The sequence below is a fragment of the Terrapene carolina genome, unplaced genomic scaffold (assembly GCF_002925995.2).
Source record: "Terrapene carolina triunguis isolate 2854851 unplaced genomic scaffold, T_m_triunguis-2.0 Scaffold706, whole genome shotgun sequence".
In the NCBI taxonomy this organism is placed as follows: domain Eukaryota; kingdom Metazoa; phylum Chordata; order Testudines; family Emydidae; genus Terrapene; species Terrapene triunguis.
Window position 1 is genome coordinate 2,845,011 of NW_020665057.1, and position 23,317 is coordinate 2,868,327.

General features: G+C 43.1%; 1 protein-coding gene across 1 annotated transcript in view; it reads left to right on the plus strand.

Annotated features, from left to right (window-relative positions):
* The first annotated feature begins 4,574 nt into the window (after window positions 1-4,574).
* Window positions 4,575-23,317, plus strand: part of TET2 (tet methylcytosine dioxygenase 2) — an 87,646-nt gene continuing 68,903 nt past the window's right edge. Inside the window, exon 1 of the mRNA XM_024206559.1 lies at window positions 4,575-4,650. The gene's annotated coding sequence lies outside the window, so the exon portion shown is untranslated. The remainder of the gene's footprint in view (window positions 4,651-23,317) is intronic.

Genomic DNA, 23,317 nt, shown 5'->3' on the forward strand with positions numbered 1-23,317 from the left:
GTGGAGCACGAGTGTGTACAAATGTGTCCTTGGTGCAGTTCGGAAGTGAACCGGCCGCAAATTGCATAGCCGACTCAGGTTACAGGGAGGAGGAGACTGGGGGGGGGGGGGACTCGCAGGGCAGGGGCCCAATAAAAAGATCTGGAGGGCCACGGGTGAGGGGCAGGCAGGGAACACCCTCCCACATATCCACTAAAGGAAAGCCAGAGAGGCAGGCGGTAAGGTTGCCCTCACCTTCTGGAGTACGCGCTGGTGAGTATGAGGGATGTAGTGCCCCATGCACCAACCAAGTGCCAGGGGGTCCCCCCAGTTCCCCCCCAGTGGTAGTCCAGGAGGTCTCTGATTCTGGTGGCTCCTGCCAGGGACCAACTTCTGGCACACCGAGGGGGACTCCACCACCTGCACACCAAGCTGAGGGTTGTGTGGCAGGGGCTCCATGAGGATATCTACTCCCTCGGTGACCACCATGGAGCTGGTCACTGAGACCAGCTTCCAGGTCTGGAGAAGGTCCTGGTAGAAGACCAGCAGCTTGGAGAGGTCTCATGGAAAACTTCTCGGATGAAGAAAAAAGAGCTGCCGGTTATATCAGAGTCCTTGGAGGGGACGGAGGAAGGCATGTGCCAACATGCTCCATGCTGGACTACCTGCACCCTAAAGTAATCTCTGCAGGGCCTGGAGGCGGAAGACATGAACCTGACTGTGAAGGCAGACCAGGCCTTGTCCTTCCTCCTCCAGGGGAAGATTCAATGTCCAGAGTATTCAGCTGGCCTGACTGCACACAGCCTTGACGCACCCCTCGCCTGAAGCTCACAGGTTTGGTCAGGGTCCAGCTGAGCTTGACCCGACACTCCATGGAAGCATACAGCACCTGGAGAAAACCCACAAATCGGGGTCTGAAGCCAAATGCCTACAGAGTGCCCAGGAGATATCCATGGTTCACTCTGTCGAACGCCTTCTCCTTGTCTGGGGACAGGAGGGCAAACAACAGACCATCCCTATTACCGAGCTCTAGGAGGTCCCAGACCAGATAAAGGTTATCAAAGATGGTACGGCCTAGGACAGTGTATAATAATAAATAACATATTGAGATATACCTATCTCATAGAACTGGAAGGGACCCTGAAAGGTCATCAAGTCCAACCCCCTGCCTTCACTAGCAGGACTAAGTACTGATTTTGCCCCAGATCCCTAAGTGGCCCCCTCAAGGATTGAACTCACAACCCTGGGTTTAGCAGGCTAATGTGCAAACTACTGAGCTATCTGGTCAGAATGAACCATCTCCACCAGCATGGATCCCAGCACAGCAGGATGGCCTTTGCTATGACCTTGTAATCTGTGCTGAGGAGCGAGATGGGACACCATTTCCTAAGGTCATGGAGGTCCCCCTTCTTTGGTAGCAAGGTGAGCACAGCTCGCCTATATGACGGGGGAAGCACTCCACTCCCTAAAGATTCGGTCACCATGCCCAGTGACTTATTAGTTGATGAACATTAGATGAACTGCAGGTTGGGAGAGGCTAACCCCTAGCCTGCTCCCCCCTACCCAAGGATCTGCTCCCTTCCCCCGCCGGAACCCCCATCCCCGTGGCCGCCAGCTCCCCCGTCCCTGAGCCCAGGGCGGGTGGTCCCCACTGGTCCCCCCCCAAGCACAGGGCAGGCAGCACCTGCACCTCCACCCCCCCCCAAGTGCTAGGCAGAGCAGCCCCAGGGCTGGGGGCCCCCCAGCGCTGGGCGGCCCCAGCCACCCCAAATCCCGGCCACCCTAGCCCTAGCCCCAGCCCTAGCATGCCGCTTCCCTGAAGAGGAGCAGCTGCCTGGGCTGGGGCCAAGGGGGAAAGGCAAGCAGGGCTTCAGGGAGGAGCGTGGGTGGGGCCATGCCGGGCTGCTTGGGGAGGCACAGACTTCCCCAGCCTATGCGATGCGCCGCCCATGTTAGTGGGCATGAGACGGAGGGCTTCTGAGAACTTGACCACAGTGAGAGGTAGCTCCAGCCAAGCTGGTCCTGGTTGCCCACGCTGACCATTCGGAATCCATGCCAGACCACCCTGCAGGCATCAGTGTCAGTCGGATCCAGGGAGAAAAGGCTGGTGTAGAAGGCCCTGGCTCTCCCACGCATCTCCACCAGATCCGTGAGAGGGGTGCAGTCCTCTGCCAAAAGGCTGTGACGTGCTTCTTAGCCCCCCTCTTTTTCTCCAGGGCATAGAAGAAGCAGGAGACACAATCCATCTCCCGAAGGAGACAGATGCAGGATTGAACAAAAGAATGTAGATGTAGTGCTTCATAGAAGGCTTGAGTAGCCAACTTTGATTTGTGTGATGATTTTAAAATCTAATAAAATGGTCATGAAACATTTTTCAGTTTTTACTATGGTGCCATACAGTCCACCTTCACCCTCACGGTCTCACCCCTCATTGGTCCTGACCCCCCCCCCCATAAATTTGACCCCCCCCCCCCCATTTCAATTCCTGGGGAAAACACTGTCCCCTTCCATGCCAAGTGGGAAGTGCTGAGCCCACGCTTTCCACTTGTTGCACTTCCCTTGGACAGGCACCCCGCTCCCCAAGGTGGTAGTGGAGGTTCACCAGCGTGGGTGGGTCCAGTGAACAAGGCTGATGGTTTGGGGGGGTCTGGGAGGCAAGGGCAGGAAAACAGGGGGAAGGGGAATCTTCCCCTGGGGCGGGCCCTCTCCCAGTGACAGCTCTGCTGCCCTCTCCTCCGCAGGCCCTACCGGACTATGCACAGCGGTGGTGGGGCCCGCCTGCTCATCTGGGTGCAATGGGGGGGCTACCCCCGGGGCCTGAGCGGAAGCGACAATGAGCAAAGGAGAAGGAGGTGTGGTTACGGAGACCAGGGAGTCAGAGTTGCCAGTGGTAATGGGGCCGGCACCCTCCCAAATCTCGGGGGTCCCCAGAGCCCCTCCATGCTGGGTTCCAGATGTGCCCCGTTGCCTGGCAGAGGAAACCTCAGACCACCGAGGAATAATGTACCAGGTACTGGGCCCCCTGATGGCACCAGGAAGGATCCCTCAAGTTCCTTTCCATCACACACCACTGGCGGCAGCTGGATTTGCACCTGCCGGTGGAACGAGAGAATGTGGCGGAGGGCGGGGTCCTTGCAGCCCAACGGGAGAGGGCTGATGACAGATAAAGGCTTCCCCAAGGTAGAGAGGAAGGGCAACAGGGCAGCACTGTGGAGGAAGGGTGGGACAGAGGTGAAAACCACCCATACACCCAGGTCTTCCAGGGGTTCAAGGGGAACATAGATGCCCCACCGCAAGGCCCTTCTTCTCCACCTCCTGGGCAGCGACTTCCAATGTCAGGAAGAAGACAACCTTCCCATACATCTTGGAGGTTGCCACAATGGCTGTGGGCCCCACCACCCATGCCAATGCCCACATGGGTCTCCACATGGGACAAGGCGGACACCAGGAGGCAATGGACACCATGCTTCGTGGTCAGGGTGGGAAAAGGGCCCCGGCCACTAGAGATGGAACTGGGGCAGAGGCAGGGGCAGATGACAGGGCGGTGGGCAGAAGGACTGTGGCCACCTGGGTGTATGCTCTGGGGGCTGGAGGATAGGTGCCCCCAGAGCTGGTGGAGGGAATAGCAGAGGGAAAGGAAGCCATGGCCGAAAGCGGGGCCACTGCGGGGGGAGCGATCCCCACTACGGGGGGCTTTGCCTTCCAGGCGGGGCTCTTGCTCGTCTTCTTCCCCTGGCCCTTTCTTCTGGCTGAGGAGCTCCCTTGAGTGTGGTAGAGGTGGAAGCCGTGGCAGCAGCGGAGTCCCTACCCGTGACCGCTGCTGCCGGTGTCCCAGTGGGGGCGCTGGCAATGGACCCAGCAGCAGCAGTCAAAGTGGTAGCCGCAGGGATGGATGGGGGAGTAAGCTGGGGAGGGCACGGCATCAATCGGAGGGGGGGGGCACCTCCTGTACTCTCCCCTGTCATCCAAGGAGAAGGGACAGGAGCAGGAGCTAACATCAGAGATGGGGGAGCAGATAACCACTCCTCCCCCGTAGGTTGCAGGCAGGGGAGCAGGGTGCCAACGGGGGGGGGGGGGGGGGGGGGAGTCAGGGGGGGGCCAAAGAGGGGGGGGGGGAGGGGCGCGATCCCTAGCACAGGGCAGGGGTGCCAGCTCCTCTGGCTGCACTGGGTTGGAAAGGGGCTGTCAATGAACAGGGAAATCAACAGCAAAAAGAAGCACACACACAGAGAGAGAGAGAGAGAGAGAGAGAACCATCCAGGCCCTTCTCTTTTCGGACTCCACTCCATAGCTTTAGGGCAGCCCTGTCCTGTCCTGCTCGTCCATTGTACAGCCCCCAAAACATTGCCAGGCTTTGTGTGGGAAGCCTCGGGAGGGATTGCTAGCGCCCGAGCGAGCCAGGAGGTGTGGTGCTGCAGCAGCCCCCACGGCGCGGCGGAGCCAGTTCACATGCGAGTCACGCCCGCTGCCGGGAGCCGGGGAACAGCAACACTGGGGCTTCACCAAGTGATGAGAACAGACGTCAAAGGGGCCTTATGAATATTGATGTGGAGGCTCGGGTTGCTTTCGTAAAGGAGCAGAAGGAAGCAAGATGGCTGCCCTTTAGGATTTGTTAGCAAGGGGAGCAGGCTGCATTTGCTGGATTGCTGCAAGGCTGAGGGACATAAAGAGGTCAGAGCGGTTCTCTTAATGCCACGAAACTCTCCCTTTCCTTCAGCGGGGCTTGGCTAGCGTGCTGCTGGGGGCTGGGATGCCGGGCTCCGCTGCCTGATCTACAAGTAGAAAGAGGGGAAGGAAATTTTTCTGAAGCTTCTCCAACATGGCTGACAAATATAGTTTTAAAAATGTTTAAAAACTAGTGAGCTGGTAGTTTTCCTCCGCTGGGCTGGGCTGCTGCTGTCACCCCCAACTTTGCTTTTCAGCTCCTCTCAGCACCTCGGGCTGGCTGGTGTATTTATTTCGTTTTGTAATGCAGGGACGTGTGTTCATCATATCTTTTTTTTTTTAAAGACTTCATGATTCTTATGATCAGTTGTTGCCCCACTTTTCTCCCTTTCAGTGGGTTTCCTTCTTTTCCTGCGCCGAGTCTGTCACTGCATTTTATTGTGTTCTTTAAAGAGCCCCGGGAGGTGTTTTAAAACTGCGGTGGATTCCTGTTTTCTTTTTCCACTTCAGGAGGATTTTTCTGATTGAATGTGATAGCTGGTGGGATTGTCTGCATCTGGCTTTCATGTATTGTTGTTTTATTTAATGCAAAAGGGGTGTCTGGTGCTATGGGGGAGAACGGGGGGAGCAGGAGAGGAATAGTTTCTTTGGACAAAAAGAAAACTCTTCCTTTCTGATAAAGATAGATCCGGTGCCTACAGCCTGGGCGTTCGGGCTAGTTTGGGGGAATATCTGTGAGAGAATTTGTACGTGGAAAGTCTGTTTTCTGGCTTTGTGCTTCTCATGAATCAGCTTTCATTTGGTTTGCTGGTGAGTGACAGACAGACACAAAGGCAAGCGCAGTCAAAGGGGGAAAAGAGGGGGGAAGGATTGTGGAGTTTAAGGACTACAAGGTCAGGGGCACTGAAGGAAAAAAAAAACCAATCCTAGGGGGAGAAAGAGAGGAATGGAGAAGAGATTTGTAGCAAGGCCTTCCTTTTTCTTGATGATCTTTGTCATCCTTGTTAAATCTTGTGATCTAGGCGACTTACACAATGTGACTAAAAAAAATGCTTTATAATGCACATTAGTTTAAAAATGCCTTTAGCCAGGTAAGGCACATACCTACAGTCTGATGGGGAAAAAATCCAAAACATATGATTTTCAGACTTGACATCACTGTATCCTGATATTGTGTTTTTATTAGCATTAAACCATTCCTCCAGCCTTTGCAGTCATTTTCATACCCTTGGTAAAAAGGAGGCTTTTTTGCTTGCTCTTTGATTCTTGGAAATTCAGCTAGTCCTTGTTCTGCTTAGCAGTTTTCCTTTTCAAAGTGTGAAGTGGGGGAGAAAAGTGATGTGGTATAGTAGGCTTCCACTGAAATGTTTCAACCAAAGGTCTCATTATGAGATTATTTTCCATGATGGAGAGTATGCAAATGAACACTGTGATAGAACTACATGATAAGCAACTGAGAAAAGGAACAGTGAATAGCAGTGTGGTTGTATAATTGATCTTAAAACCAGAAATGTAGGAATTTCAGAGATGAGGAGTCAGCCTCAGTAAAAGCAGGTGAGTGGGTGTTGTTTACTGGCTAATGAGGCCATTATATTTGCATTATAATGGCAGGTTGACTTACTGCAGTGGAAGGGATAACATGTATATTCATTTGTGTATTTGCATGTGTATTCCATGATGACACTTGTATTGGAGGCTGTGAATTGCAAAATAGGGCATGTTTGTAAAAGAAATTCAATGGAGAGGTGTTAACAGTCAAGAGTCATGAATAAGTTTCAGTTAGAAGGTGATGTGGATGATCAAAAGGTGAAGAAACCCACACCACAAAGCATACACAACCCTTTTAAATTACACCCCAAAAACTATTTGTTGAACATTTCACTTGTAAATCATTCTTCTACTTATCTTTGAGGAGTTAGGCAAATTTGCTTTAAACAGTGAGTGTCCATCACGAGCTGCTTTTGCAGATTAAAGGGACACTTTACTCAGGTCTCCAGAAGATAAGCACAGTTCATTGGCCAGTCCTTATGGCTACTTACAGTGATGGTTTTATTTTTTTAATGGGTATTTCCCCATCTTAAATAACACATATCACCCAATAAATAAACAGAAGTGACAACCCATTTTGTTGTTTATACGTTACTATTTGTAAATCACGTTGCGTGTATAACCCATCTAATGCCATAAAGAAACACTTCCTTTCAGCTCTTCATTTCTCAGACCTGTAATATTTTAATGTGCTCTCTTCTCTTCTTGAAAGCTTTCTACCATTGTGGATTATTTCCCTTCACTTCTGTGTTACTAAAATATCTAATTTTCAAAGGATTGCACAAAATTAAACATTAATATCATAGATTCATAGATTCTAGGACTGGAAGGGACCTCGAGAGGTCATCGAGTCCAGTCCCCTGCCCGCATGGCAGGACCAAATACTGTCTATGCTTTTGTATCTATTCTTGCGGGATTTGCAGGATTGTGGCATCCTTCTCTTCAATAATAGTCAAACTACTACAAGAAAAACCCAAATATCCCAGAGAGTCTTGATAAATCTGAGTTGAGACAGTTGGATTTATTCCTACTCTGTCAAGCAAATAAAGCTTTTCCCGTTATTTTGTGTAGTCCATTATAATAACATGCAGCAACTACATACAGGTACTATTTAAGTGTATCATATAGTTTATGCTGCTGTTAGCACTGTTACTTTCCTGTAGAACAAGTAAAAGGTAACAATTTGGAGCCAAATAGTTCTCCAATGGGCAATACATTGACTCTCTTCCTTAGTTGCTCAGGAAATATAATGTAGTACCAAAGAAACCCTGTCAGAGAAGTCCATGCAAAACTTTAAATCCAGCAGCTGGGCTGGGGGAAATTTAGTGATTAGTTCTTTATTTTCTTGTTCTTCATTGCATGTGAACAATCTTTCAGTGGAAAACAATTTTGTTTGGAGAAGAGTTCCTCAGAATTATCTCAGTGGTTCCAAGGACCTCTGAGATTAGTTGTGTGTTACCCCTTTTAGAACCTTTCACATACTGAACTAATCATTAATAAATATTGGCAAGAAGGGGTGGAAAGGAAGGGAGGCATTTTCGTTACTTAGATTCATAAATCTGCCAAATTGTTGTTAGTAGTAAGACTTTTGAACTAGGACTTTGGCATTGTATTGGTTCCTGGCCAAGAGCCAGGGGAACTGGTATTGTTTTGATATAGTGCGCGTGGTCCTAGACTTTGGCATGTCAACGTTGTTTAAAGAACAAGGAACGTGTGCCTTCCGAGGCATTGTTATGACGGACAGATTTCCAAGATCTCTTGTTGTCACTGGTACTGCATTAGGTAACAGAAATAGATGGCCATAAATGTCTGGTTTCAGTGTGACGACTCTGGGCACTTTCAGAATTACTCTCCTACCCACCGAGCTAGAATTTTCAGCTGCCACAACTAGAAGGGGCCATTTCCCCTTAATCTGAGCAGTTGCCATAAGACGTACTACAGCTCCTGGGACTTATCCCCCTACCTGATCATTTACAAATATTAGTGACATCTAAATGGTCCTAAAAACAAAGCATGTTTCAAAATAAATGTGCTCAGATTTTCAGTGGATGTTTTACTAGTAGTGCTAATGTTACCAAAATGTTCTGGGAGCTATAGGGAATGTTTCATGTTTGATTTCTTCTAAATTATTTTTGTTTAAATGGCAGCAGAGTCATTTTCTAATAGAGTGCCTAAATAGTCACTTTAAATAATTTGTTCAGTTAAACACTAAGTGGTATATTTTTTTTGTTTTTACAAAAGCAAAGAGGATCTCTTATTAAAGCATGTATTTTTCAAGCTGAAACTTTGGATGAGCTCAAATTCTGGCTTATCAAACTAACCCTCTTCCGCTATCATTTGACTGCCACACAGTAGCATTAAGTGTGGTAGTAGCAGCAAAGCCAACAGCAGCAAAACTTCTTGCAAGCCAGCTTTACAATTGGAACCCTAAAGTGGTTGAATAAAGTTGCCAAGTTTCAAGTAAAGTTGGTGGTTATCTTGGAAACTGCTGCAGAACACAACCACAAGCGATTTCGCCAAATAATATACAGTATTTACGTAGTCCAGCTCTCCAATTTGTTGTTAAGGCACTCTGCCAGCAATCAGTGTTGTGACATCATTTAGAAAGGCTGTGTGCTTGATCCGCTGATTCTGAAATGGAATGGGATGTACTATGATTCAAAAGGGGAGGGGAAATAAAACTATAGTGAACCAGAGATAAAGCATATGACTGCATCATGGCTGGAAGCCAAATAGGAATTATGTGCATCAATCATTTTCAGCATCATTCTGATCCTGTACAGTACGTTACAGCAAACACCCACCTATCCATTTAACTTGTTTCTGGAAGAAATTTCCTTTTATACACTGAATGAGTTTGGTGAGAACTGAACAAACTATCATGGCTTGATTTAGTATGTTTTTCAGATTATCAGTGAGTGCATATTTAATTTACCTAGTATACTGCAGACACAAAGAACTAGAAGGTACCAAGAGTAATGGTCTTCTCAGTGGCCCATGTGGGTGGAGATGGGGTAAGAGATTGGATATCAGAAAGATGACCGTGTTGAGTCAATTACACCTCTACCTCAATATAACGCTGTCCTCGGGAGCCAAAAAAATCTTACCGTGTTATAGGTGAAACCGCGTTATATCGAACTTGCTTTGATCCGCTGGAGTGCGCAGCCCCGCCCCCCTGGAGCACTGCTTTACTGTGTTATATCAGAATTTGTGTTATATCGGGTCGCGTTATATCGGGGTAGAGGTGTACCATAGTCCGAGGGAATTGCTCAATGCATACAGATATCTGAGGTCAAGTAATGAACTTGAAATATCAACTGGGCTAATCCCAAGGGTAATCAATGTCCTGCTGACTAGAAATAAAGGGCTGTTCAGTTTCAAAAGATTGGACATGGGTCTTGTGGTGTGAGGATAGGCAAGTGAAGGAGGGCGGAGGAAATAAAAGTTTCTTAAAGTTTTGATTTCTTTCAAGACCTTCCAAATGACCTGAACTCAGTTTTTAAAGGTGGAAGAGAAGAGATGCTTAGTTTGGCTCACATTTTAAAAAACTGCACTGATTTAAAAGAGGAAGAAAGCCTAACCAATCATTCATAATGAAGAATTTTAAACTTTAAACCTTTAAAATGGACTTAAGTGTGATGCTTTAAAGCTCCCTTTAACATACAGTTCTTTAACACAGACTTGGGTGTTCTGAGGCAACATCTAGATTTGTTCCTTTCAAAGTCTGGCACATACTTCTTTCCATGCATTTTCCAAAAACTTATCAATCCAAACAGACTTCAGGGCCTTTTTGAAAAGTGTTCTGTAGGGATGTGAATTCGGAGTTAAAAATTCAGATGCTATGTTGTAGCAGTGTGTGGAATGGCCACCATGGCAAGGCCTTCTGTAATGCGATAGTTTTTACTCGTGTAAGAAATCCCAGCAAAGTCCAGACACAAGTAATGGTTTGCAGAATTGGGCCTTCAGCTTGATCTTATATATAAAAGAAAAATCATTTCATTTCCATTGCCCCATGTGCAAAGTAACAGGCCTGTCATATGCTCAGGTTTAGCAGGAAACTAAAATTAAGCACCTTAAATGGTATTTCAACATTTTCAGAAGTGTATTAGTGTGTGCTTTAAGAGGGCACCTCCATGTACTGATACCATAGAAATGTAATGCATGGAAGGTGTACTTACTTCGTAGACCTTGTTCAAGAGCAAAGAAATGAGTAAAATGTCCATAATGAGATATAAATTAATGCTTTCTCAGTTCTCCACTGCAGTGTCTTACACCTCCACTTAGTAAAAATCCAGAAAGATTTTCCAGTATCAAAAGCATATTTTGCACATTAGGGCACTTCGGTTTTGGGTGGGCGCCTCAGAGGTGCCTAGCTAAAATAGTGAGCTAGGGAGGCTGAGTTTACAAAAAGTCTACTGTGCATAGGAAGAGTGTTCTGTGGTCTTCTTGTGTGAGGTAAAAAAAGAAGTGAGGAGGTGAGTGCGTTAGATAACTTTACAAATCGGACTTTAATAAGGAGCTCAACAAGACAGTTTTCCCACACATACAGGTCAGCCATCTTAAAGTTTTTAAAATAACTAAGTTGATGTAATCTAATTGTAAGAAAAATTATCTATCTTTCTTGTACAATACCACTACTAAGCTTGCATCATTTTAGAAACCAGCATGAGACCTTGAAAACTTGTGCTTCACCAGAGAAACATCCTAGAGGACTCTTCAAGTTTAAACATGAATTTTTCATTGGCATGTAAGAAAAGGATAATTACCTCAACATTGCCTATGTATTCTTTACTGTGCACATTATACTTACTATTACATTTTGGTTCTTAAGATTAAAATGACTTGTCCCCTTATAACGCTTAAGCACTCGAGTTCTGTCTGTCTTCCAAATGTTTTGGCATGAGACACTATAAGTAGAATAATGGATACTGATTTGGCTTCAATGCAATAACACTGATGCCACGGTTTACCAGGTGAGTACATGTTTAAGGTCAGGATGATGGCTCTCCATGTGGTTGTGTGCACATGGTTTTAGTGTTTACAAACACTATCCCAGAATTCCTAGTAACTGCCCTGGCATAGTTAGTGAGTGCAGACCCGAGGGAACGTCCTTGCTTCTCACAGGGAAATGATTGTGAATTTGGGATCTGCGGGGGTAGAGGGGGAATGCAATAGGTTAGTTTTGGCTGAACTTTTTGCATTTTTTGTTACGTTAGCGACTTTGTCAAATAATGCTTTTTTCCCCCCAGTCCTGATTGCATTCATGCTCTGCAAGCACACTTGCTTGGGGTTGACTGATACTTAGATTCAGGAGGGGTTAAATAAATGTTGTAAAGGTGTTTGATATGAGGCTACTTTTTTCTTTCCTCTTCTTTGAAGATTCCATCACCAAAAGCTTTCACCACAAGCTGCTTTTAACAATACCAGGATCCCACAGTAAATTATATTTTCTTCCTTAATTTGGAATTACTCATCGCTTCAATACCGTAACGATCCCATCTTTACTGAACAAAAATGAAATCCTCAATCATACCAACTTTATAAATAAAATCAAATTTTTTGGAAGGAGTTATTACTTAATGAGACATGTTGACACACACAGAGGCGTTATTGTTGCGAAAGCGAATGCCACTGTAAGTCAAGTTTCAGTTCTCAATAAAGCATAAGAAGCTCTGTAGACATCTCCCTATTTGTTCAACAAAAGAACAATGCCAATCTGTTTCAAAGGAGGTGGTAATCATTTTGTTGATTTTCCAGGCTGGTTACCGGAAGAGCAGATGAAAATAAATCTGTTGGAAGTACCCCCAACTGACAATTTAGTTCATACTTCATTGTGAATTTGACAAAAAGTTGTCAAACAGGTTATGGTATAAGGAAGAGTAGAGAGGCATTTTGGCTACACCATGCATATTGTTAGACCTTTTTGGCTGAGGTTCCTAAAGTATTATTCATCCTGAAAACATTAGCTTTAGCTTAAAGCAGGGTTTTAGTCTTTGCTGTCTGATAAAATTCTAAAGCCTTTACAACCACTTTCCACAGGCATGTACTCGGGGAGCGGCAATGCATATCGCATGCTTTGGGAAATGAATCCAGGGTACGTGGTTATTTTCTTGTGGACAGGAAAGCAATTGATGCTTGAACCTACAGCAGAATCCTTCTGCATATTTTGATTTCATCCAGATGAGTCTGGGTATTGCTGTCATAAAACAGACTGTGTATAATAATTCATGTGCCGTGTTATATGCATTTCTGCTGCTATTTAGTGACATGTCCTCATTTGTTTCATGTTGCTTCCATCTTGCATTAATTTAATTACAGTGGTTGTGCTTTACCATTACATACTGATGGGTTCTTTTTGATCTATCACTTCATTTCCTTGGTGCAGTTGTCTGTATAGCATCCAACTTCTGGTTCTATTTCATTCAGACTCTTCACAATGAGTGAAGAGGGGCTTGTCTTGTTTTCTTTTTGGAGTTTTTTTCTTAAACCAAGAATAGTTTCTCAGCAGCTTAGTAGAAAAGTAAGGAAGACAGGAGTAAAAGTAATGGAGGAGAGCAGATGTTAGAAAATGGCTCTTCTGAGCTTGCATTGCCTTTTTATTCCTCCTCTTGGGCCACCGGTGCAGAGAGAGTCAAAAAAGAGTACACAATGTTAATACTGGGCCTGATCTTGATATTAGAGGGCATTGCCCTTGACTTTAAGGCCTAATCCAGTTCCATTATTACTGGCGTTCTTTCCCTAGTTAGCACTAGAGGTAGCAACTACTCCTGGATCACACCCCTCTTTCTTGCTCCTGCTACTTCTTTTTTTTTAATCTTTGTTTAATCTGTGTGTTCTTTCAGTACCCTTTCATTTTTGTTTGAAGTCTCATACTTTGAAGTTATACCATTTTTATACTTGCCAGAGCACACACAGCTCTTTCAGCTGTTATGTAAGCAAAAAGAAAAGAATGACTGCATATTTCTTCTTGTGTAAAAATTGCTTTACTTCCCTTTGTGTGGCAACGACTACTGTGAGGAAAATGTTCTGTTATTGCACTAAAACCAGAAGTTGCTCCCCCCTCCCGCCACCCAAAAAAAAAAAGTCACAGAATCATGATAGCCTGTAAGTTTTAAAATACATGCAGAATTTAGAGCAAATGCACTTCCACTCTTGAAAGGGAACCTACAAAAGATTAAAATAAATTGGACTTTGCCTTTCCCTTGGTCCTAATTAGTATATTAAAGAAGGCCTGAAAAATGTTTCTTTAACTAAGTTTTTGTTTTGTTTTTTCTTGCTATTTTTAAAAACATCAGAAATTCAGATCTTGTCTGTCAAGAAAGCTAAAGGAGTTATTGAAATGACAACATCACGAAAGTCAAGAAAGTGAAAGCTGAGTAATTGAGAGGGAAAGGGATTATAAATTAGGCTGTTTTTAACAACTATTTAACTTGTATGACTAAGACATTTTGGGGAAAGGAAGTCTTTGTTAAATGGTCAGCACTCTGCCCATTAAGTTGATGTGTGTGAGCACAGACTGCATTTCCTCAGAGACATCCAGGAGGTCAACCACCAAAAATAGGAAAGATCAGACTTGCATTTCTCCTCTTTAGGAATATCAATGAGAGTGAACAAAATAAAACCCTTTGCAGGCCACCATACATCCTGAAAAGGTAAAAAGTTTTTTAAAAAATTGTGCCCTTTTTATTTGTATATCACTTTGGTCATAGTAAGGAAGATTTTTGGAGAGGGGGAGGGAATGAGGAAAGAAGAGCAAATCATCAACAGCACCTAATGATGTCCAGATAATGGGAAGGGACACCTTCAACTTAGCCATACTTCTTTCTGAATCTTTTCTGCCTACAATTGCTACAAGTCACATCTGAGAACTGTAACTGAAAGAGATTAGAGGGAAAAGTGTATTTTTGTATTTGACAGCACTCTGTGGCATTCTGCTGTCTCCTGTGTATAGTCAGGCTGTGATCCTGCAGATTACTCTGTGCTAGCAAACCATGCTGCTTACATAGAACCCCATTGGCTTCAGAGGGGCTCCACAGGGACAAAAGGGCCTGTGCGCACAGAGCAGCTTGGAGAATTGAGGCATTATTTAGTCAGCTTCTTATATTCTTCGGCAATAGAGGCTGGGGTGGGAGGGAAAAAATGTTATTTTGTTTTTGGTTAAAAAAGGGGGGAAATGTAGCTGTTAAACCATAAAAATGGGCAGAAGGACTCCGGGGCAGGTGTAGAAGTTGAAACTACTTGTAATACTTTTAAAAATTTGACTAGACTTCAAGTTAATGATTTCCCTTTAAAAATAAACCCTGTAGCTAATGGGGATTGGGAAGAAACTTTCCCTGTGGACAGGTTGGTCTATAACTACCTACTGCAATTGTTTTTCAGATTTTTTTTTTTTTTTAATCTTCCTCTGGAGCATCTGGTATGGAATACTAAAGGGTCAGACACCAGATATTGGAGTAGATGGATCACTGGTCTAATTTGGTAGTGGCAGTCCTGATGTTCTTAAATATAAGCAGAATGGATAGTGATTGACTATTTATTATTTATATTCTAGTAGCACCTTGGGCTCCGATCAAGGACCAGGGTCCCCTTGTGCCCAGAGCCTTCCAAACATAAAATAAGGCAGTCCCTGTCCCACCTAATGAAGCAAAGTAGATTGTCAAAAAGTAAGACGGTGACAGTGAAAAATGATAAGAGTAGTAGTAGATTGCTGTCAGAACTCAACAACAGAAGCATTGCTACAGAGGGAGACTCAGACAATCCCTTTCTTGAATAATTTTCAAAACAAAGTAAAATTACTTGATGTTTGTAATACAAGAGGCCTAGAAATCCCAACCAACATCACAAAAGAAAGTTTCTGTCTTAAAATGCTAACATTATGAATCGACAAGACAGACAAAAAGTGGGAGGAAGGGATACCATTTATAGGCAGTGGTTGGGACCCAAGGTACAGAAATGTTAAGGCACTGATGCAAAGCGGCATTGAAGCCAGTGAGAGTCTTTCCAGTCACTTCAGTAATCTTTGGATCAAACTCTAAATGGCTTACCCAAGTACACACAGGAAGTCTGTGGCAGAGATGGAACAGAACCCTGAGTCCCAGTGCCTTAACCCTCTTTCCTGTCCAAGCAGACTTTAACAGATAACTGGCTGCTCTTACTGAGATAACAGAAGTAGCAATGTTAGGAAATGGAAACTAGAAGCAGAAACAAATGGCTTTTCACTTATTTCCAAGGCAAATTTTTATTAGTGTTTTCTGTCCGTGAACGAGTACAACCTCCTTTGGTGAACAAGTTCTGTGGTTTTAAGCTAGCACCACTCAAACAAAATGATGCAAGTTGTATTTAAATATCATTTTTCATTTGGAGGAGGGGTCGCTGATGACTATTACTTTGATAGCAAAATAGCTAAAACAACCCCTTCAGGTGAAATGGGGTAATGGAAGCGGGGAGGGAGAGGAAAGGAAACTATCACAATTTCACTGCCAATGCCAGTTCTTCTGCACACCTCTAACAAAAAAAAAAAAAGGCTCTCACAATGAGCTAATTGGAGTTTAAAATAGCATGTTGTGTCAGCTAATTGCAGTGTATGGGAGAGGGGTGTATAGTGTCAGCTCAGTGAGCAAGGTACTCCGATAATTCCCATTAACCTTTAATGCCCTAAATCCTCCCATCAAGATGAGCTCTCCCACAGTCTGCAAACTGTTCCCATGAATTTGCTCAAAGCTACCATGTGAATGACATTATGACTTGGCTTATCAATTTTAAGGCCAAGTGGAGCTCATGAACCCTCACACAAATGTCATACGTAGCAGTTGAGCTCATCAAAAGAGCAAGTTCTATTTGTTGTCAAAAATGTTCCCTGTTGCAGGAGGTAGCGTACATAGATCTGGTTAGGAGTGAGAGGAGGGTTCTGTAACATAATCCTAAAAGCACTAATGGCCTTTAAATGTCATCTGTTATTTCTGAAACCTGAATCAAACAGGGTAAATTTTTCTCTCTCTCTTCATTCCACTGATCTTGCACATTGATACGTGGCTCTTTCTTTAGTTTTTATTTGGGAATATCCCTGCTCTGTGAAATCTTGGCTAATCTAATCTGTAAACTTCAGTTTGCAGTGCATTTATGCGAGGCTGTACCAGGAATTATGGTATATTAAAATTAATCTTGAAATGTATTCTAAAGCAAAATAAAAATGGATCCTGTTTCTTCAGGGTTTAAACAATTTTCATATAGAGACTGAGTTTCATATAGCTAGTGCTACAAATGCTGTCCAAGGCAACGGTCACCAGAGTATAGGGGAATTTTTTTTTTGTGGGTCATATTTAGGGATCCAGTTCTGCTGTCAACACCTTTGGAAAGAGATTGAGAGAAACACACTTAAACTTTTCTCTCCCTTGCTTCCACACTGTTTCTTTTCATTAAGAGTTTTCAGATCCAGTGAGACTCGAGTCACCACGTGGGTTGCGCGCACATGGCTGCACTGTTTACAAACATGGTCCCAGAATTCCCAGGGCTGTTATGTAACAGTCGGAAGAGTGCAATATTTCAAGCGTCAGCTGTGTTAGCTGAGATTCCGAAAATCCATATTTCCAGTCCAGGTTTCCAATTACTGATAGCCACCATTGCAAATTACAGGGCTCACTGGTCAGGGTATTTCATGAACAAATTCTGTTCTAATCTCCCTTGTGTTACGATTAAGTGATATTCAGCACTAGAGCTTAGAACGAGGTCGTCTGCGGTGAACTAAAAATAGAATTTTTCTTGCTAGACAGAGAACTAGAGCTGGACAGCGCTAGTTGAACTTGCGTATGATAGCTAGTAAAATTCTTTTCTGCTTGCCACAAAGGCTACTAGGAATTCCAGTAACATTTACTATTTGGCAAGATTTCAAAAACATTCTAAAACCAATGGATACTTTTTCTTATTTCCATTTAATTAGCAAACTGGGGAGCGTTTTCTATTCAGGTTCAAGTGATGAGCCTCAGCAAAATGTAAATAGTTTGGAGCCGCTAATATTTGATGCTAACATTTGATGCCACAGTCCCATTATTGCTAGGAGAGAAATGCCATCATCTTGGTTTATTTTAGCAGGCCATTTGAATATAGCACACAAGAGGTTTAAATAGCTGTGTGTCACTGGATTAAATTGCCTCCTGTAGCCTCGGCAGAAAAGACAAAGCACTCTTATTCCCAGTCACTCAGCTAAAATTGTATTGACTTTTTGAAGCTCTCCTTAGGAGTTTACAGTTCAAGGACTCATTTATCTACTGTACCTTGCATTAAGATAACAAGATATAACTACTCAGGAAAATAAACAAAAAAAAAATTCACTTTTTTTGTACTTTCCCCCCCTTGTTTTGGTTTGGGGCGTGATTTATTTATCTTTCTTCCTTCCCCTCGCACCCACAGAAGCTTAAATGTCCTGGGAAGTGCAAACTCAGCAGGGATTGGTAACAGTTTAACTCTTTGTCCTATTCTCAGTTCTCATAGCAAAGGTCAACAGCAAGTGAGATTCACAGCTGCACTTGAAACAGAATCACTATAGATGGGCAGGGACACTGCTTATTTCCCCCCCTTTTCCTGCAGTATTTATTGGAACACATAGAGCTCATGGTTAGGGCCCAAGAAACTTTCTTTGGGTGGCTGTAATTGCTAATCTTGTGTTAAGAGGAAATGAAAGACTTGTGACTTTTATTTGTACTGGTCATATCTATAGCTTCTTGCAACTTCTGCTGATAAACAGAAATAATTTAGAGGCTACTTCCTCAAACGCCTGAACTGTGGTCTTAATTTCAAAAGCATAGAGCCAGCAATATACTACAGACTTGGTATCTGTGTTATGTGTGTCCAAAGTTGATTTGGAAATTCTGGCTACGTGCCCTTTCAAAATCATGAATGTTGGGGGATTTGGGATAGTGTGTGTGGGGAGGGTATTTTGTTTTTTCAAAGGGCTGTATTACAGGGACCCACGAGCTCAGTTTTATTGTCTTTCTGGGAGCAGAAATAAGTATTTCTTAGGTTTTCAAGGAAAATAATGAAATACACAGCACTGTTAATTTGTTTACATCTGAGGAGGGGGCCTGTCTTGACACAAACAAATGTAACATATGTTCACATGTGCTGTATGCAAGCAAAAAATTCACTTTCCCCTTCAAATAAACTCCTGCTCTGCTTCACGCGGCTGCAATGGGACTACACTGAAGAGAGAGTTAAAGAGAGTTAGTTGGCTTAGTTACATTAGTATTGGCGCCAGGGTTTACCTCTCAAGTAGGAGTTCCAGGTCATTCTGATGCCTCGCCACGTGGCCGCGCGCACATGGTTACAGTGTTTACAAACATGATCCCAGAATTCGTAAGGTCTGTTATGAAACAGCCAGCAAGTGCTGTATCTCGCAAGCTATGGTGACCTGCATTGTGAGTGCTGGAGAGAATATTGAGACACTTGTACAAAACACAAACTGGAGAACACATTGGACGTTCGAGCAGATAATTTTACTTCTGAGTTGTTTGGAAATATCACTGCCATCAGAAGAGAATTTTCCACTGTAGATTTAAAATAGCAGGTATTAACTAGTACCAGTGAGTAAGTGTTTTAGCAATGCAGGGATAAAAGTGACTGTGTTCTTAAGCATCGTAATTTTGTTTCTTAACCAAACTAACTCAGAAAGTATTTTTAAAAGACACAAAGCAATGTAAAGCTACTGTCACACTCTCACTGCATAAAAAAAATGAACACTGTGTGATCTTGTGACCCCAGTCTCCCAGTTCCTTTTTATTCCTTATTAAAACATTTCCTCAGACATGTTGTGCATGTTCTGTAGAAAACTTCCTGCTTTAAAATTCAATTGTGGAAAGATGAAAAGTCTCAGTATTCTAAAGTAACGTACCTGGGTGTGCAGAATAGGAATACTGCTTAAGGACTCAATTGTAAGTTCACCAAGAAGCTTGGAAAAAGGGTGCTGCATAGTCATGTTGCCCCAGGAACAAACCAAGAATCAGAATTAATTTACTGCATGCTCCATATTCTGTTGCAGTGAAAGTTCACTGATATTTGGGTACATTAAATATGCCAAAGTTAACTTTAAAAAACTGTTTAAGTTCCATTAAAGCAATAGTCTTGCTAGAAATTAGCAGTTCACTAGAAACTGCAAGCAAACCATCAGAAAATTAACTTTTGACATAGATTCCACTGATGGGTTGGAGGATCTAGAAAATACATCATTTAGGAGAAGATCCTACTTTGAAAAAAGAACCATAAATGTGACAAGTTGCCAGAGATGGACAGGCCTTTCCTGAAAATGCTGCTAAATTAACTGAAAACAATCCATGCCCTTTAATAAACCACTTCCTGTTTTCAGTTTTGGAATTAAACTATTTGTAAAAACCAATTATTTGATGAAGGACTTTCTTTCCCCAAAGTAGTAAAGATTACTAGTTTCCTCTTCTGCTTAGTCATAAAATATATCAAATATAGAATCAGATACAACTGGCTCACACCTTTTTGCATGGTTCCTACACTACATGACTCAAGTTAATGTCATTATGGTATTTAATAATAATTCTCCTTCTCCATTTTGAATTTACATAGTCCAAAGTGGTTGGGTGTTACTATCATCTAGAATAACAAACTGCATGATTATTATAGGGTTTGCTTAGCCATAAATAATTCTACAAGTGTAGATTAATATGTATGTATTTTAAAAATAAATTGAGGATCTAGTAAGAAGTTATAACTAAATCCATATACTTTAAGAGTTACATGATATGCTGTGTATATATATATATATATTTGATTAACCCTTTATTATCTTTAAAAGGACATTAGTACTTACAAAAGGTGCCGGACTGAAAGCCCTAGAGAATTAATTCCTCAAGATAGATTCAGTACAATCTTCCCCATACCACCCTGTCAATATATCTCCAAATCACTACTGGAGGAACCATTTATAAGTATGAGAGTAGTTCATTTTTCATATGTTTTTCCCATTCATTTTCAATCCCTCACTTCCATGCGTGTTCAATCCTTGGCACCTCTGCTGCGTCTACCAAAATCTTTATCAACAATGGTAATTTTTTATGTAGACACATGCCAGTTCTGAACTAACCACTAATTCATTTCATATTGGCTACCAAATAGTTATCCGATAACTACAGCGGGAGGAGAAATGCTCTGTATCCTAGGCCCTGACTTGACCCTGGATGCATCCAGCCTCTTCATTTGGCTAATTTTAAATTGTATTCAGCATGTGAGAACAAAGGCATTTGCATTGGTTATTGATAGGGCCCTACCAAATTCACTGTCCATTTTGGTCAATTTCATGGCCATAGGATTTTAAAAATTGTAAATTTCATGGTTTCAGATATTTAAATCTGAACTTTCATAGTTCTGTAACCATGGGGGTCCCAACCCAAAAGGGGGTTCTCAGGGGAGAGGGGTCGCAAGGGTATTGTAGGGGGGGCCGCGGTATTGCCACCATTAGTTCTGCACTGCTGCTGGTGGCGGCACTGCCTTTTTAGAGCAGGGCTCCCAACCAGCAGCCGCGGAGCTACCTGCAGCCGGGGGAGGTCCCCAGAGATGGGTCTGATCCAGCTCAAGAGCAGAACATCCTTTCCCTCCCCAGCCCGGCCGGGACTAGCATCTGGAGACAGGCGCACGGTAAGAGTCCCCAGCCCTGCCCCTCCCCTCCACTAGCCAGATTTCACAAGTAAGACCAGGTTTCACGAGGGAGATCAGAATTCATGGTCCATGACATATTTTTCACAGCTGTGAATCTGGTAGGGCCCTAATTATTGATGTCTTCTTACTGAAGGGTGTTGTAAGTGTTCTTTACACTGTATACAGGAGACCTAGAAATTAGTAGCTCTTTTAAAAAACAGCACTATTGAAAATGGATAACTCCTGTCTACCCATTTAAAGAACTCCTTACGGTCACTCTGCATGTATCATTCGCACAGCACTTAGACTTTCTTGTGAATCTCTAGTTATAGACAAATAGGATGGAAGGCAAAGTAGGGTGCTGGTATTAAAAACCTCTCAAATATAACAGTAGGTTTTTACTGTGCACATTCTGCACTAGAATTCTCATCAAGAGTAATACTGGAACATTTTTTCCAGAAAAACTGAAAGCATTTTGAAAATGCTCAGAAACCAAAAGACTCAAGGCTTGTTTATATGAAACAAAAAGTTGCCTTTTACTCTTTATTAGTGTTAATGACGCCCACAGTATTTTGTTTGCAGTGGAAGTTCACACTTAACTTATAAGATCCACATAGATGGAGGTGAGGTGAACATGCAGACTGTAATTAACATATCTGTAGTGCATATTTAACTTAGTGTTTTTTAAAAACCAATTCTGATGACACCAGAAACTTATCTGGTGACACTTTTCTCATAGTAATTTTCATTGTAAAAGACTATCTTTAAGTTGCTCCATAAAGCAGGTGTAATCAAAGAGCTGTTACTACTGATGAAAATGAACTTCTTTGCACTGGAGGAGGGAGGGGTGGGTGAGGATTAGCTTTGCGTGGTAAAAAGTAAGAACTGATATTGTGTCAGTTTAGATGAATATCTCAAAATGCAGACTCTGTCATGGGTTTGTCATCTGGATAAAAAGGGTAAAGGAAATCCTGTCTAACAAGTTTAGCAAAAGCCACACCTAAAGTCCAATTATGGCCTCAGATACATGGGTATAGTTCCTACTGAAGTGAATGAGTTGCACCCAGGTATCTGAGAGCAGACTTGGACCCCTCCTCTAATTTCTGTTACATGTAGAAAATCTGCTGGTTGATAGTCACATGACTTGGAGAAAGCATTTCTTGACACAATAAATAATTACATCTAGAAACAGTTGATTTTTGGAGCATGCCAGTGCAGGGGACACCCATATCATAACCTCCCAGAAGATCAGATCAAAATCCCACAGAGAGGTGAAGCAGACTTGAGAGAGAGAGAGAGACTTGTTTATCTTATGGACCTTCCACTGAATTCTACCCTTGAGGGACAGGAGTTTTGGCCTTGTGGTTGTGGTATGAGGTATGTCCACTTAAACCTGTGGAGCTTAGTGATTCACAAGAAGAAGCTGCTCCTCCATGGATCTGTTGGAGAGCATCTACTTAATCCATGTTGCTCTGGGCTCTCCTTTACCCATTGTTCCCTCAATGGAACATGGTTCCCTACCGCATGTACAACCTATTTCCTCTTTCAGTGGACAGAACAAAGGAGAAATTATGCAATGAGCCTGACGGAGAGCCAATTAAAATATATGGGAAAAGACTTCTATAGATGTCAGACAGCTGTAGATCAGGCCCTGTGGTCTGGGCAACACTACATTTTGATGGGTTTTTCTTGTAGTAGTTTGACTATTATTGAAGAGAAGGATGCCACAATCCTGCAAATCCCGCAAGAATAGATACAAAAGCATACCAACAAACCCAACCTGAACATTGCCTATGTATTTGCATGAAGATTTTACCATGGGAAAACAGGGTTTGATTAAACCAGGATCTTTTTGAACTTCAAGGCCTGTGACCTAAGAAACCACAAATTTGATTAGAACCAAACTTGGAAGAGTTCCCACAGGAAGATGCGAATAGTAAGAATTCCCCATGGATCAGTGCTAGGACCAATAATGAGGAAGATGGTGTGATTACTGAGTGAGGTGGCAAGATCTGCTGATGAGACACAATATTTAGGTTAGGAGTACAAGAAACTCCAGAAGCACCTAAGAAAACATCAGACTGCCTGAGAACAGATTAAGTCAATGTTGGCAAGGACAAAGATGCGTATATTGGATGAAACTTTAAAGTATATGAAACGCTGAGTTCTGAATTTGTTGTAATCTGTGTTTTTCTTTTTTTTCTGAGAATAAAACTAGACTGTAAACTCCTTGGGGAAAGGACCATGTACTTAAATCTGTATGAGGCTGAGCACACTGTTGGCACTCAGTATATAATAAAAAATAACCTCTCAAGGAAAATGATCTAGACACTATTTCAGACAGCTAAATGAAAGCATCTTGCTCAATTTTTAGCAATGATCAAAAAACAAATAAACAAAAAAATCCCAAAGATGTGAGGTTGAATTAAGCAGAGGTTAGAGTACAATACTGAAATTATCACCGTATTAATGT